Source organism: Hemicordylus capensis, chromosome 3 (assembly GCF_027244095.1).
Source record: "Hemicordylus capensis ecotype Gifberg chromosome 3, rHemCap1.1.pri, whole genome shotgun sequence".
NCBI lineage: Eukaryota > Metazoa > Chordata > Lepidosauria > Squamata > Cordylidae > Hemicordylus > Hemicordylus capensis.
Window position 1 is genome coordinate 119,721,247 of NC_069659.1, and position 13,452 is coordinate 119,734,698.

A 13,452-nucleotide genomic window follows, 5' to 3' on the forward strand; every position below is an offset into this window, starting at 1 on the left:
CAATACAGATTATATAAAAGCATAAACTCAAAGTATTGCCCATTTTACGGCGGCTTCCAAGCAAACTTCATTTCATTAAACCAATTTGGCATTTGTTGAGTTAACTGAAAATAGTTTTAAGTTACTTCTTCTTCTCTCTCTTTCTGCCCCCTTCCAGGAATGCAATTTACAGTTATGTATATAAGGAAACCTGTTAGACTTAAATCAGCCTGGCTGGGGTTTAAGCTGCCTGCCTGGAGAGACAAGCCAGCAGCCCACACCCTACAGAGTGGGAGTGATTGGAAGGCTGGACAGAGCACAGCTTCCTGAATCAATCTGACTACAGTTCAGCTGGTCCTAAGAGAGACAACAGGCACACACAAAAAGCCCCTGTCAATTCGAGAGAAGCGATCAACTTTGTTTTCACACCAGGAAAAGAGCATCTACTAGCAGGAAAAAATAATGGAGGAAGAGGTAAGAGAGAGATGTACTTGCAAGCTAGTGTAGTATCTTTTCTTTTCAAAGTGGAGCAGGAGAATATCAGATTGCCTAGTTATGTTCTTACAACTGTGATTCTTCTTCATTCCTAAAATGGCTTACATGTTTTATAAATATCTCCAGACAATTTATGGTGGCTGTGCTCAGCACCAGCTGTGTGGGGAGTCATTCTATTTAGCTGACATCCATGTGCTTCTAATTAGGTTGCACTTTTCTTTCCTCAAAAGACAACAAACTTTCTTATCTTGGATACATATGAGATGAGGGAAATGAGGATAAGAAGATGTGAAAGTACAAAACAAGAGCTCAGCTTAGGAAATGCTAGACACATTTGCTGCATGCATTGGCTTTGAATTCTAGGAAAGTTTTTCTTAAATCAAAAGGAAAGAAAAATATTAATCTAGGGAATACGAATTTAAGTAACGTTACAGTAATGATACTATGCAGAGCAACAAACTAAACTTAAATGCAAAAAAGATAGCTCAACGATTAATAAAACTTATATTAGACAATGTATTATTAGCAGGAGTTGTGAATGAATGGAGACTTCAATTGTTTTACTTCACAAATCATTTCCTAGAACTCCAAATGGAATACAGAAAGTATTTCCTAACAGGTGCAGAATATGTTTTTCTTACAATTTTTTTAAAAATGTAACTCTTTAATTTCTTGAGACTTCGTTATAAATTTTTAAAAACACATTATTGACCATTTTGTTGACATTATAACCTTGAAATTTGGTGGAAATGGACTAATTAATACTTTGAAAACAGTGTTTTTGAAAATTTAAGATTTGTTCAAACTGTTACAATAATATTATGAGCACCACTGTTTTTTTTATAAATGTGTATACAGTAAGTAAGCAAAAGTATTGAAATATATAAAGCAACATGATGTTTTGTAGGTTAAAAATAGAATTCAGAATAGGACCTAGTAATATTAAAATGTACTTTTATTCTAATTCCCCATTCACATATACAATATAATGTGTTTATCATCATATGCTTCCACAATTCAGAATGAATGAATGCTCTGTCTTATGGAGGAGATGATACAAAGACTTAAGTATCTTAAAATAAATCACATTATGACTGATTACCATTTATGCTAAAATTCACCAAACATTAATGCTCAGTGATAAGAATTGCATATATAAAATAAATATAACTTATTTTTGGAGTGGAATATGAAGGTAATATTTGAAACACAGGCAAAACTGATGGATTGTTAGCTACATACTATAGTATGTGTGTATGGTAAATTATTTTTCTGATCCTTACTGTGTTATATTAGTAAATGCAATTTATTACCATACAGTTTGTCTATGGAAATTATCTTCTGGAATCTGAAAAATTGAAACAAAAAGCTCTTAAATGTAAATTAACTTCATGTCTCTTCTTGGCTGGTTTCCAACTTCATTTGTATTGCGTACCTGCCAACATGACCCTATTTTTCCATTCAGGTGAATGGGAGAATAGGGACATGTTGGCAGGTATGGAATTATGTTTCTTGATTGATGTAAAATGGTGAAAAATATTTTTTGGACTCTAAACCAGTAAGTATGTTCAAAAGTGTTCCTAAGTGACTAGGACTTCTCAAAATCGTGATAATCTCAGTTTCCCTTTACAGGCAACAAAAGTTCCTAGTTTGCCAAAATGTGATTGAGTGAAGAATAATATCAGCCTTGACTTTACTATATGCCCTGAGCTCTCTTTTATCAGTATAGCCATTGGAGCTGCATGTGACCATCTGGAGGGAGGTGCATCTTTGGTATCAGCACAGCAGGACATTAGCCTTGAAGAAGCTGACACTTCAGCTAGTGTCTGATAAACTGGAAGGCTGAACATAAGTTGTCATGGAATAGGGAAGTCTTGCTTGGCAAAAGGAAGAAGGAAGTCACCATTGGAAAGCCATTGGTCCAAGGAACAACAAGGGCTGATAGAAGCAGTTTAATGTCATAACTGATCACTGGGTACATAAAGATGATGAAAACTAACGACATAAGGAAGGCTTTGGGTTGCACATTGAACTTGGATTTTGATATTTTAATATATACTGAAAAACATTTTGGTTTCATTTAATTGCAGTCATGAGGTACAATTTAGGTTATCATGTCCTTGGTGGCTGCTTTGCCATTTGTGTACAGTTTTGGAGGTTGTTTTGGTACAATGCCTGACAAGTGTTTAGCCACTAGGTGTCTTAAGTGGGCTAGAAATTAAGTTAGTTGACTTAAAAGAATAATTGTTGAAAAACTGATTATTTCAGTGGCTTTCTTTCTGAGCTGTGGAACCCTTTGTTTATCTAGTTTCTTTTTAAGACTGCAGGCTAGAAACTCTTGACTCTTTCAAGTGTTGTTGGAAGTGACAAAATATGAGTGTTTTTCTGTTTTTATTTTTGATCCTAAGCTCCAAAGAGACAACTTTTTCATATTGAGAGCTTTTGTGTTTTCATCTGGGAAATGCACAAGTTGCTTCTTTGCACATTATACTGCAGGTGTGAAAAGAGGAAGTCTGAATTATCCATCACGTTCACACCTTCCTGTAATATATCAAAATCCCTTTTAATTTTATGTTGATATATTTTGGGTATAATACCTATACTTGACAATGCATATGAAAATTCATGACTGGCAATCCTGTAATGTCCCTATAACTTTTTAAATAAATAAATAAATAAATAAAACAATTTTTAAAATAAAAACAAGGCATGCTATGCAGCATCCAGATTACATTAGCCAGGACAAAGTTACACAGAAATTAATGGGACTTTTATGAGTTATAACTATTTTTTTCTTTGACTTTCATAGTGCTTATGTGTCACTAGTCTGGATTCTGCCAACCATCTGCTCACCACATTGTTAGATGGAGATAATATTATTTTAATGTAAAATAATATAGAATCATAAATATGCCATTTTATATACTGTTGCTGGAAGAAATGATATCATCAGATAAGCTGAATAATAATATCATATCATGCTCCATCTCAGACGGAATTAAGGTCACAATTTTAAAATTTTATTCTTCATTTTGGGGTATGCAACTAGCAAAATTGGATGAGAAGGCAATTTCTTAAGGCATATAATCCCCATAATCTTTCTCAATACAATTCAGTAATAATTTTTTAAAATTAGATTTACCTAAGCGCTAAAATGTTAAACTGATATTTTTGAACAGCCCTGACACAATATTCTACAGGCAATGATCTGTGGAGAAAAATTATAATCTAGTTTTGTAAAGGAGTTCCTGACCAGGAGGCATTCAGTTTACTGATTTCATTTTACGTCTTTAAAACAAAGTACAGTGATATTGTTGAAAGCAATCAGTAGCTAGCATAATCATATGAAGGATTCTGGTGAATGGGAAATGTCCCAACCGGCTTACTTTACTAATGTGCACATACCACCATCTTGATATTTGTCTAAACACGAGAAAGGGCTGAAAGGGAATAAAATTGCTTGGAATTGATAGACTGAATTGTAGTATAAGTAGGTTGGATTTTGTGTGTGTGTGTGTGTGTGTGCGCGCGTGCGCGCCAGGCTGTGAAACATCTAAATTATTTGTAGCTATGGCTTTGATGACTCTATTGGCTTGATTACAGTAGTTGCACTGTTGACAGTGGTTCTGTTGGGACCGGGGTGGGGGGTGGGGGGAAGGACCTTTGCAGTTCATGGAATGACCTCTTCATAGGGACATATTTGTTATGTGGTCACCTTACTCTCTGCTTTTAAGTAGGCACTGAAGATAGTTTTGTTTCAGTAGGCATTTTTTACTTAAACCTTTTAGGATATATAGTGTACTATTTATCAGGTTTTGTTGTTTATATTTTAAAACTATATTTTATATTAGAACTATTAGAATCCCTGGTGCCTGCTTTGAATAAAAATGCGGAATCATAGCTGTCTTCAACATCATTGGCTGCAAGATTGCTGGTGTTGAATTTCTTAGACCTTCCCTCCATTTGTCAATTGACTACATTTCCATAGGAGCAAGATATTGAACACACATTTCACTTTTAAGTAAAAGGTGATCATTTTTGTTTCCCCTTAATTTTACTGTTACAGCATTTAGTTTTGCTCGCTGAAAGGGTTTTGGGGAACAGGGTTGGTGGAGTGAAATGCACCAAGGCAGCAATTCCTGACCCACAAATGGCCTCCTGCCAGCCTTCAGATGCCAGCACTCACCACCCCTCTCTTGCCTTTGGCTAAGCTTTTCTGAAACTTAATTTATCAACTTGTCTTAACGGGATGCCACTTTACATAATCAGCAGCAGGATTATAAATTCTTCATTTGATATTGAAGAATGCAGCTAAGCTGTTTGAAATGTTTGGTTGATTGCTGAGATATGCAGTTGCACTGAAAACTCTTGTGGCCCAGTCAGTGTATGATGTGTTTTCCTTTTCATTTGCTGCCATGCTAGATCTATTAGCACAGTGGTTGGATTACAAACATCTGTTTGCTCTTATTTTGCCTGTGTTTCTTGAGATCTGTTTTTACATGATGTAAATCAGTGGCATTTGATTGGCATGTGTGATTTGTTTATTAAATAAAATGTTAAAGAAATCAAATGAAATAGCTACCCCACAGCAATGACTTGCAGACACCCATACAGGAACTGATTGTGTGATGTCTTTTTATAGGCTAAGATAGTCATGTTATTAGCAATTTAAAAATAATTATTGGCCTCCCAACCAGGAAATGATAACCAAAATCAAGTAAGTGGAACCATATATATTTATCTTGGATGCAAAACAGTTTTGGTCCATTTTATATTTTATCTGATAACTGCGTTGAGAATTTAATTGGTAGAAAAGCCTTTGCATATTTTTTCATACCATTCTGCTTCCCTTTTTGTTAGAAATTATATTTGGTTGTTTTTCCAACATTGGAATTGTAATAGTGGGTGCTGCTCAGGATTTCATGGCCTCCATGGCAACCATGGGCCTGTCTCAGTTGGTATCGGGCCCTACCCACATGGCAGGACATACTCTGGATCTGGTTTTTGCCGACTGGGAAATAAATGATCTGGAGGTGGGGGGATTTGAGACAACTCTCTTGTCATGGACAGATCATCATCTGGTGGGGTTTTGTTTGACTGCTCCATCTGCCCTCTTCAGGGGTGGTGGACCGATTAGGATGGTCCACCCCCGGAAGCTTATGGATCCGCTTGGATTCCAGACGGCCCTTGGGGAGTTTCCAGTGTTCAGAGCTGGTGACCCTGTTGAGGCCCTGGTTGATCTCTGGAATGGAGCGACGGCCTGGGCTGTTGACATGGTTGCTCCTAAAGGCCCTCTCTGGCCCAATCTGTTCCTTGGTTTTCCTCGGAGCTTAAGGTGATGAAGCAACTCGGGCGATGACTGGAACGATGCTGGAGGAAGAGTCATGACAAATCCGCCTGAACACGGGCTAGAGCCCATTTTAGGGACTACTCCGTGGTGGTGGCGGCGGCGGCGGCGAAGGTGAAGAAATGTTTTTTCTCTTCATCCATTGCATCTGCTCAGTGCAGACCAGCGGAGCTGTTCCGTGTAGCAAGGACATTGCTGCACACATCCCCCCAGGTAATGGGGGGGGGATCATCTACAGCCCGCTGTGATCAGTTTACGTGTCACTTTGTGGATAAAGTCGCTCGCATCCGTGCCGATTTGGACTCCAGAGTTCTGGCAGTTCTGGCAGATGTGCCTCTGGTACCATCTGGTCCCGTGGTGTTGGATTCTTTTCAGTTGGTGCGGCCTGAGGATGTGGACAAGATCCTGGGCAGTGTGCGGCGACATCGTGTGCTCTTGACCCTTGTCCTTCATGGCTAATAAAACCTGCCAGAGAGGGTACAGGTAGATGGTTGGAGGTGATTATTAATGCCTCACTAAGGGAGAGCAGGATGCCATAGTGCCTCAAGGAGGCAGTGGTAAGACCATTATTAAAAAAGCCCTCCCTTGATTCCTCCAACCTGGACAACTATAGACCGGTCTCTAACCTGCCCTTTTTGGGCAAGGTGATAGAGTGTGTGGTGGCATCCCAGCTGCAGAGGGTTTTGGATGATATGGATTATCTGGACCTTTTTCAATCTGGCTTCCACCCCAGATATGGGACTGAGACTACCTTGGTCGCTCTAGTGGATGACTTGGGCTGGGAACTAGACAGGGGGAGTGCATCCCTGTTGGTTCTGCTGGACCTCTCGGTGGCGTTCGATACCATCGACCATGGTATCCTTCTGGGCCGCCTCTCGAGTATGGGAATCGGAGGTACTGCGTTGCAGTGGTTCCGGTCCTTTCTGGGTGGGAGGGTCCAGAAGGTGGTGCTGGGGGACTACTGCTCGGCCCCATGGTCATTGGCCTGTGGGGTCCCACAGGGTTCAGTCTTGTCCCCGATGCTGTTTAACACCTACATGAAACTTCTGGGAGAAGTAGTCCAGGGGCTTGGACTGAGTTGTCAACAATATGCAGATGACACTCAGCTCTATCTCTCATTGTCATCTGATCCTAGGGAGGCGGTAGATGTCCTGAATCGGGGGATGGAGGCCGTGATTGGGTTGGATGTAATCTAATAACTGAAATTGAATCCGGACAAGACGGAGGTACTATTGCCACTCAAACTAAATCACTCTGATGGTAGCTGTCCAACAAAAGCAAGAGGAATCTATGTAAATGTGATATATGTGGTGAATAGGGATGAACTTGGTTGGCTTTCTTAAGATCAGGTGTGGAAATATTACCCATCTATAGTTTGTATGGGCCTCCACTAGCTCCTTACCAGTTATGTTGTTAATTCAGAATGGGTTAGGAGTTCATCCAAGTCTCTGTTGGAGAAACCACTTGGAGGAACTATTTCTCCATTGCTCCCCATGCACACCTCCCACCACACACTGACCCGTCTGTCCTGGGGTTTCCCTGAGGTGTCCTATAAAGGAGTCCCTTTCACCAGAAATTTGTGGTACTCCATGCAGCTCTGGCACGGCTTGTTTGGCTTCAGAGCACCGGCCTAAGAAATGGGAACAAACAAGTTCCACTTGTTTTATTGCATAACTAATAATCTAGATTTATCCTCCCACCAAAGAAATGTTTGCCCACTCCTTCTTCAAGCCCATTCCAACATAAGCACTCTTTGATCAGCACATCCTCTTCCACTCTTTCAACTTTTTTAATTATTTCTTGCATTTATACTGCCACTCAATCCGTCTTGCAAGCAAGATAAAATAAACAAAACGGTTTAAAACTTCAGCTAAAAGCCTGCTGAAAAAGATGTGTTTTCAAGGCCTTTTTAAAAATTACCAAAGATGTTGAGCCTTTTAAAAGTGATTGTGAGTCCAAGGAAGCTTTAAGTATCTGCCTGTTGCTATTCCCTACAGATAAGGGATGGTTGCGTATGTGGTTACATAATATTGGCAGACTATAAGATGATAAAAATGAACTGGTGGACGTGGGACTAATGTTATTTTAATCATTTTCTCCAGTAGTTTGGTAATTTGTTATAAAAGAGGTAACATGTAATTTGGCATCCATGTAATTCTGTACATCACAAAGGCACTAAAAAGCTGACTCCAAACCTAGGTAGGTGATCCAGAAGAGACCAGTGCAGCTTCACCTGGCTCTGTTAAGTCTCAGCCCTGCACTATAGTCTGAGCTATTGATCTCTAGGTGAGAAGAGCTTGCCAGACTGAGCTCCCCACTCTGCCTTCTATGCAGTAGCTGCTGCCTCAGGAACATTGACTTGTCCCTTACCTACTACCTGCCACTTTAGGACCCTGACTTTTTGCCTGTCATAAAGGACACCATTTGCTTCCACCTGGTGGTTTGCTCACGTGAACCTTGGGGTCCTAATCAGATTATAACTTACGGTGCAGATTTTTTTAGCAACTACATTCTTACCAAAAAAAGATTTGTAACCTCCAAATATTATATACACATATACATATATGCTGCAGTTGCATCTTTGGTAAAAGAGGAAGCTACCAGTTTTAAAGGAATTTCTGCCCAATGTCCAGCAGGCCACCAACTTTAAAGGATTTTGTTCCCAGTGTCCAGCAGGTCTGGTGAGACAGAAATAAGTGGGTATAGAGAGAAGAGAAATGTGTTCTGTCCCTCCCCCTTAAAAACCCTATTGTGGGCAACGATTAAGTGGATATTTCCCCATTCTAATGGGGAACATTTTTACAGCTACTGCTGGGTCTGCTCCTTTGTGACACTTTTGTGATAGGGTTGGCTGAGTATGCTTGATGGGGCTTGGTTGGACAAAGAGGTTGGACTAAATCCCATGTGGAGCAACTGTGGCCTCTGCTTGCATGCGAAAACAATTCCAGAGCTGGAAGTTCTCTCCCTTACTTCCTGTCAGGACTAGGGAAAGGAAAACATTTCACTTTTAAACACAGTTGGGATGGAATTGCTTGCAGATGCAACCAAATGCTTTTCTTCCCTCAGGCTCAGGTGTGACAGAGAAGATGAGAAGGAGGAGGAGAGGTGCAGGAGATGAGAGGTGTGGTAGGGAAGATCTGGAGCAGGAAAGGAAAAGCAGCCAGACAGAGGAGTATCAGGAAGAGGAAAGAGAAGGTGTAAAGAGGAGGAAACAGAAGAAGGGGGAAGTAGAGGTTGGGGAAAGGGCAGGAGGTGCAGAAAGGCTGGTAGTTTTGCTCTCTCCCTTGGTGCTTTCCTGCGCTTGTCTTGCAAGTTGTCACTTGGAATGCATCATAATTGCAATAACACACTGAAGTTAGTCAATAGAGGGGGAGAAACATTGGTCACTCAGATTTCAGACAGAGAGGGGATTTGTCTTAAAATATGTAGTCTCCTGCTTAAAGGAGAAGAGTTCACAGGTCTGTTGCAGTGAATCTGGCAAATGTGGGAAGTATCTCTATCCATGCATCAAGAGTTTGTTTATTTCAGCCTTGAAATTATGACATCCATATAATAACTGTTCTTTATGACCATTAAACATGAAATTATATCAGTCTGGTTTATTTTGTTGCATCAGCAGCAACTGAGACTTGAACCATGATTTTATTAGTATATTTTCCCAAAATGAAAACTGAACATTGTCCAATGAAGAGACTGTGGCAGGCAAGACACAGTCATGGAAAAATACATATGAGATATTAATTATAGTCTTGAAATTAGAATCATTTAAAATAATTATTTCTATGATGTGGAAGATGATTATTGCATGACTACAGTGAATTAGATTTCTGTTTTGCCTTAGGATGCAACACTGACCTGACATGATGAACAAATCCATATTCAGCATGTCCTTTCTGGTCATACTGCAGCACTGAGTCATCGATTACTGTGGTTTGGGTAGATCGATGTTTCCCACTTTGTGCATCTATCTATTAGATATATTTGCTTTAGGGACCAATATTACAGTTCTGGGTGATTCATGATAAAAATTAGTCAGTGAACCAAGATAGGAATGCACAACAAATAGCAGCACATAGCCATGAAAGACAGAAATGGGATTGACTGGTTTGATTTTGTATGATACTTTCCATTACCCCACAGCTGTGAGTCAGCATTTCTGAGGTCAGTAACTTTAGAAGGAGGAGGTGAAGCTAACTTTCTGAATAAGTTACAGGCTTTTTTGGAGCCTAAATATAGCAAGAAAACTTTGAAGTTCTATTGTATGTTTACTCTTTCATCTTTCAAAAATAAATGCATACAAGAGCAACTCTGAGATACTGATTTGTTAAGTCAGTTTCAAAACTTCTTCCTTCATTAAAACCTTTTCTACATTGACTTGCTTGCCAGCAAGCTTGTCAGTTTACGTGAAGAGCAGATCAGGTCTATGTGGACCTCCATTGTTGCCCAGCAAATGTACTGTAGATTGTGAGCCTTTTGGGGACAGGGGACCATCTTAGTTATATATTATCTAAACCACTTTGAGAATTTTGGTTGAAGAGTGGTATATAAATAGTTGTCGTAGTAGTATAATACATGCCAAAATTTCCTGTAGCTGCAGGTGGTGTGCATGCTCTTTTTCAGGAATAGTATTCCTGAAATTTGGTATTTAGAGCATGTACTATTCAGTTTGGTATTCAGATTGTTCACACTTTATTTGAATTCAGATATTTGGAATCAAATATTCAGTCATCCAAATATTCATCTACAGGATAAAATAGGGAGAATCACTAAAATGCCAATACGATTGTCATTTATTTGTAGAATGGTACAGAAGCAACAAGGATGATATAGCCTATTAAGTGGAAATGAAGCACGCAATTTTCAAGTAAATAGGTGCAAGGATTTCCTAAAAAATACACATTAATTTTTTGGAGCGGAGGGGAAGTCTAAAAATAAGTCAATTTTGTTATTCACCAGGGGATAACAGTAGCAGGGAATAATAACCTGAGGGCATTATGTCTGCAACATTTCAAGCAAACAAGTGGAGGGGAGTGGAGGAAAATCTATTTAATGGTTTTGGTTTTTTTAAAGTGTTATAAGTGGTTTCACGTGCAGCGGGATGAAAATTGCAGGGATAGTAGCCCCTGCTTTCTCTCTTCCAGACCCTCAGCAGCTTGCAGAAGGCAAAGGAAACAGAGCTAACACAGTGTGGTGCATTATTTCTTTCTCTCCCACAAAACACTATGATTGGAAGGCTATAGGGAGACAGAGCAAAGTCACTGGCTAGCTTCATATGTCAATTTCACAGGACTCTCTCAGCCCCTCAGTATTTACTATATCACCTAATTATTTCCCTTTGTCAGTTTTAAAAAGATCTTAGAGCTCTTCTCACAAAACATGAGAAGAGCTCGCGGGTGGTCTGCAGGGAAGGAGGGTTTAACTTACCTTTCCTGCAGAAAATTGGCTCTTGGTCCCTGGATGGGTGGATCGTGTACCCAGATGAGCAGTGGCTCCTGATGTAGCGCTGCACATTGCCCTGCCTCCTGGAGTGCGTGGCATGAGTGCACAGTGCGTTACTGGGATTCCCCCTCCCACCTGAGTGTGTCTGCCATGGCTGCAAGCAACCGCAGCTGCAATCACGATCCGAAATGCAGCTGAAACATGATCCGAAGAATGAGGGTAAGGGTGTGCTCGCTCCCTTAACCTTCTTTAACTGGGAGGCTTCTTAGGTAGGTTTGCTGTCATGTAGTCGCCGGGATCAGCCTGATCCTGGAGATTCACATGTGTGCAAAACTGGGCTGGGTTCTCTTAGCCTCGATTTGCACGCTCATGTGAATAGCCTTATTATTTGCCAGAGGAAAAGGGGTGGGAGAAAAACTCCCAAGTAGCTGAATATCTCCAAGTATATTAAGATCCTACAGATACTGTTCAAAGATATCAGGAGTTCTAATTATTTAATTTGGTGGGATATTCAGATTGATATAATTGAATCAAAATATATAGCCAAAGCTTCACAAAGCCCTAGTAGGGTGCATTATATCTTTCAGATTGCCCATCATGACTGATCTTCTCACTGAAGAGATCTTCTGATGAATTTCCAAGGAAACCCAGAGCTCACTAGAATGCAGTTGATAATCACCATGCTGAGTTGTAGAAAAAATGTCACACAGAGAGGCGGGTCTCACGATCTGTGGGACCCGCTTTTGCTAAAACTGCCGACGCATACTGGGGAGACCCCCGAGCCGGGAGGTGTATAAAATTATGCATGGAGTGAAGAGGGTGGACAGAGAGAAATGTTTCTCCCTTTCTCACAACAGTAGAACCAGGGGTCATCCCATGAAACTGAAAGTCGGCAAATTTAGGACTGACAAGAGGAAGTACTCTTTCACACAGAAAATAATTAATATATGGAATGATTTGCCATGGGATATGATGATGTCCACCAGCTTGGATGGCTTTAAAAGGAGCTTAGACAAATTCATGAAGGACAAGTCTATCAATGGCTACTAGTCTGGTGGCTGTGGGCCACCTCCAGCCTCAGAGGCACGATGACTCTCAATGCCAGTTGCAGGGGAGCAACAACAGGAGAGAGGGCATGCCCTCAGCTCTTGCCTGTAGGCTCCCCACAGGCATCTGGTGGGCCATTGTGTGAAACAGGATGCTGGTCGACTAGATAGGCCTTGGGCCTGATCCAGCAGGACTGTTCTTATGTTCTTTTTTCTCAGCTGTGTAAACGCAGCTTTTCCAGTGCTGATTTCATTGGAAAGACCTGGCCAATTGGTTTCATCATTCAGCTGCAGCACCCAGGTTTGAGATCTTTTCAACAGTGTCTAAAAGGCATCTGTTATAGCAGCCAAAACAGGTATAGTTAACAGGTGAGTCAAGAGCTGAAGTGGAGCCATTTGAAACTGTGAAAGTACCTGCAACCTTAGTGGACAGGAAGGGGATAGACTGTGCGCTCAGATATACTAAAAATCTGGGTGAGTGTGGAAGGTTCTGGTCAGTTGCAAGAGAGTATCAGTCTTGGTAATTGAAAGATCTTCAGCCCTGCTAGGAAAGTACAGAAGATAGGCAAAATCATGTTGCCAGGACTTTACTGAAATGTTTTGGCACCATTCTGGCACTTTTCATAGATCCTGTCATCACTACAAAGTGATAACCAATATATATTATTTATTCCATATTTTAATTTTAGGAAAGACAAATCGTACATCAGATGTTGCTATGTGGTAACTGCTGGCAAATGCTTGCTTTTTAATGGCAATAATCTCTTTAGATCTCTGTTGAATGATAAATGCACATTTGACTTTCTGTAATATCAAGTGCATTTTTAGATCTAAACCTGTTTTGTAAAAATTGAATCAAGCCATGCGACCTGTCATTAATTATAGGCAACTGTAGTTCCATGTGTCTTTTCCAAACCATCTTTTAACATTTTGCCTAGAGACAAGTTCTCCTTAGTGCAAATTTGTTTGGACGATGGCATCTTATTAAATATTGTTTAGTAATATTCCTAGATCAGAACCATATCTTTACTTCATAGCATGTTAATAAAAAACATAGCAGAAACAATGTTGTCTAGAAATCTGCAAATGGGCCCCACAATACATCAAAGAAAATGGAATTCCTCATTGAAATCAACAGTGTTTACT

General features: G+C 40.2%; 1 protein-coding gene across 1 annotated transcript in view; it reads left to right on the top strand.

The window, feature by feature from the left end:
* Window positions 1–224: 224 nt before the first annotated feature.
* The window catches only part of MID1 (midline 1), a 325,882-nt gene continuing 312,654 nt past the window's right edge, over window positions 225–13,452 (top strand). Inside the window, exon 1 of the mRNA XM_053308270.1 lies at window positions 225–453. The gene's annotated coding sequence lies outside the window, so the exon portion shown is untranslated. The remainder of the gene's footprint in view (window positions 454–13,452) is intronic.